Genomic DNA, 4062 nt, shown 5'->3' with positions numbered 1-4062 from the left:
TAAATCACACAACCCAACAGAACAAACCGAAACAAAAACAAATAAAACAATTTCACACTCTTAAGCAACAGCTTCACCAAAACTAATTCTCAACCTTTCCCTTTAAATTAAACCAACGCTCAAAAATCTCTCACTAACCGACAAAAACCAAAATCTCGAAATCAAAATTCTCCTCTCCGCCGCAGCCGAGGACGACGACTACGACCATCGGAGACCTTCGTGGATGGGCCAATCAACCTCCGCCGCCGGCAATTCAATCCTTAATCAACGGAGAAGCAAAGCGTTCTCACTAAAATTCCCGATTCAATCGCTCGAATCTGAGGTTTCACAACCTGACTACACATCGTATTTACCCGACGAGTGCTTAGCTTTGGTCTTCCAGTTCTTAAACTCCGGTAACCGGAAAAGATGTGCTTTAGTTTGTCGACGGTGGATGATCGTTGAAGGACAGAATCGTTACCGTCTCTCTCTCCATGCTCGTTCAGATCTGATTACTTCGGTACCTTCTCTCTTCTCTCGATTCGATTCCGTTACGAAGCTCTCTTTGAAATGCGACCGTAGATCTGTTAGTATCGGAGACGAAGCGCTTGTTAAGATCTCTCTCCGGTGTCCAAATCTGAAAAGACTTAAGCTTAGAGCTTGCCGTGAGCTCACCGATGTAGGTATGGCTGCTTTTGCTGAGAATTGTAAAGGTTTGAGGATATTCTCTTGCGGATCTTGTGATTTTGGAGCTAAAGGTGTGAAAGCTGTGCTTGATCACTGCTCGAACCTCGAGGAGCTGTCGATTAAGCGACTCCGTGGATTCACAGATGTAGCTCCGGAGTTGGTTGGTCCTGGTGCTGCTGCTTCGTCTCTTAAGTCGATTTGCTTGAAGGAGCTTTATAATGGTCAGTGTTTCGGTCCGGTGATCGTTGGTGCGAAGAATCTTAGATCTTTGAAGCTTTTTAGGTGTTCTGGTGACTGGGACGTGCTTCTTCAAGAGATGGCTGTTAAGGATCATGGTATTGTTGAGATACATTTGGAACGGATGCAAGTGAGTGATGTAGCTCTTACTGCGGTATCGAAATGCTCGAGTCTTGAGATTTTGCATCTTGTGAAGACACCTGAATGCACGAATTTTGGATTAGCTGCGATTGCAGAGAAGTGTAAGCGTTTGAGAAAGCTTCATATTGATGGTTGGAAAGCGAATTTGATTGGGGACGAAGGGCTTGTGGCTGTGGCTAAGTTTTGCTCTCAGTTACAGGAACTGGTTCTGATTGGAGTGAATCCAACTACGTTAAGTTTAGGAATGTTGGCTGCGAAATGTCAGAATCTCGAAAGATTGGCACTTTGTGGTTGTGATACGTTTGGTGATCCTGAGCTTTCTTGTATTGCGGCTAAATGTCCGGCTTTACGTAAATTATGTATCAAGAACTGTCCCATTTCGGATGTGGGAATCGAGAATCTTGCAAACGGATGCCCAGGTTTAACCAAAGTGAAAATCAAGAAATGCAAGGGAGTTATGGGTGGGTGCGCAGACTGGTTAAGATCGGTTAGGCCTACGCTTTCGGTTAACGCAGACACCGTGGAACCAGAACATCAAGAAGAAGAAGCAAGCAATGATGCTGTAGGAGACTTGCAAGAAAACAGAACCGAGTTCCCTCATTTGAACAGCCAGATCATGGCACCAAGCATTGCGTCAAGCAGTAGAAGCCGTTCAGGGTATTTCAAATCAGGCATTGGACTGTTCAGCGGAATGAGTCTAGTAGCTTGCACTTCGAGACAACGACGGGCAAGCAGGTGATTGGCTGCGCTCAGCCAATATTGTGTTAATTACTTGATCATGTTGTTTCTTACAAACGCAATTGTATATATATGGGAGTAGATTGTTTGTTGCATTACTCAATTGAATATTACTTCGTTACTGATCTATCACGTGGCCAACACTTGATAGAAACATCACATCCGCAATATTGTTACCAAAACTGAAGACTTACCAAGACTCCATTTGATTTCAAACTGAAGACTTACCAATATTGTTACCACTTGATTTCAAACGGATTGTTAGAGTTTCTAAGTGATCGTCGGCTTTTAATTATTCTAAATTCTTAAAGCGCGTACCAGCCTCTTTTTTTAATCTTATCATGAAACTTTTCTAGATATAGAGCGACTTTTATTTTGGTATCAATCCTTTATCCCTAAAATAAAAATCAACATTATTTCATGTTATCGTTTAATTATTGTTATATGAAAAAAGTTAGAAAGCATATCTTTTTGTCTATCAGAATTAAACATTTATGAAAACGTTGTCCATTATTTAAATGTGGTGGCCATTGTCTAAGAATTTTGACAGCAACTCTCGAATTACGTACTGTAAAATTTAAATCTCTTACGTACACAACCATTGTTTCTTGTTCTTATTAAGTAGATAGAAGAAATAAAGTTACAACAGAGAAAGAAATGGAAATGGTAAGGAAATTTTCATATTTCATATATTTATTCAAAAACAAAGATAAGCCGATAGAATTAAATTTTAAAATTTGTGTGGCTTGTATTAAATCTCGTGTATTACACAGGGAAAGCTGCATGTGTTAATGACTGATAAGAATGAACAATAATTTGTTTGTTTTCAAGATTTCTGTAATTGGTTTGTTGAAAATCTGATGTTTGAATCGAAGCATTATGTTTGGAATTTTCTCCTTGGATGCTGAACTTTATTAGTGTCATGCATTGTTTTTTAAAAATTGTTTCTCCTTATTTGAAGACTACATAAACTTTTATAATCAAAATTTCTTAAAATTCTACATGTCGAAATTTGCAATCAACATTAAAATAATAACAAAATGCTGGAATTATATTTATAAAACAAATATTTAAGTTCATATCTATTGACCATAAAAAAAAAATCATGTCTTTGTGGAAAAGCAAATAGCATTAGTTTATCTAAAAGTTAAAATCAGCACATAGTAATCAAACGGGGATTCGATGCTTGTCAAAAGAATCTTCAACAGCAGGATGAATATAGGATCCAAGTGTATCATTGTAGACAATAAAGAGTTCCGATCAGTTCTATTCAAAAACTAAATACTAAAATTAATAAGTAAGATTTGTTATTTACCTAAAGTCCATAACGAAACGACAGTCGGTATCATCCAAATCCTGAATTTTTGACTCTCCATGATCAATGAAATTGTACCTAAACGTTATTAAAATTTTAAATCTAACTTTATATATGTCCACATACAATTTTTTTTTTTTTTTTTTATTGAAAATGATTCGATGCTAGAATTTAACTTACATGTATATGTACTCTGAATATTCTCCACCCTTTGAATCCTCAATTATGTCCGAACATCCATCACCGTTGGTTAGGAGAACATTATCATCTAACATTACCAATTATAGTAAAACGAATAGAAATCGTTAATAATTTCTTAATCACAATTAACAGCTTTAAGTTTAAACGAACAATAAATTCAAAAATGTCATTACCTCCGCATTTGATTCCTTTCCACATTTTGAACAGACAAAGTCTCTTCCCGTTACCCACCTTGAACATATGATTGGCATAACATCCTGTTGCGAAGCAGTCAAGTACATATCCCCTTAAAAAAAATAAAAGGTCATTCAACGTATTGTGCCAAGTACCTATAAATCTTTCAAACGATGTTGCATTCAATTTACTAAATTTTTTCTATATTAAAGATACACATGTATGCAATGATATTTAAACTTACTCAATTGACATGATTCTGAACCTAATGTAGAGTTCCATCAGACTCCAACGATCATCAATGTCTTCTTGTTTAAAACTCTTGATTTCCCCCATATTAGTGATGCATCCAATCAAATTAACTGCATAAAAATACTATGTATTATAAGACTCAGGATTCAGAATGTTAATTTGATCATGGAGAGTCAAAAATTCAGGATTCAGAATGTAACTGCAAATTAAAGTTTACTTTAACAATCCATTATAAACTAAAACTTACCGTAAGGCCAACGTCCATGAAACTCATTATCATAAATACGTTTAAAACCAACGTTATTGAAAGGTTTGCAAATTATAGGATCGCTTGCAAG

General features: G+C 36.5%; 1 pseudogene across 1 annotated transcript; it reads left to right on the top strand.

Moving 5' to 3' along the window:
* On the top strand, positions 1-1909 carry LOC104742229 (F-box protein At1g47056 pseudogene; annotated as a pseudogene). The gene has a single exon (XR_015579144.1). The product of XR_015579144.1 is annotated as an F-box protein At1g47056 pseudogene (transcript).
* Positions 1910-4062: the final 2153 nt, after the last annotated feature.

This window comes from Camelina sativa, chromosome 14 (genome assembly GCF_030686135.1).
Source record: "Camelina sativa cultivar CO46 ecotype springtype chromosome 14, ASM3068613v1".
Classification (NCBI taxonomy): Eukaryota; Viridiplantae; Streptophyta; class Magnoliopsida; order Brassicales; family Brassicaceae; genus Camelina; species Camelina sativa.
This window is presented reverse-complemented; position numbering and strand designations above follow the sequence as displayed.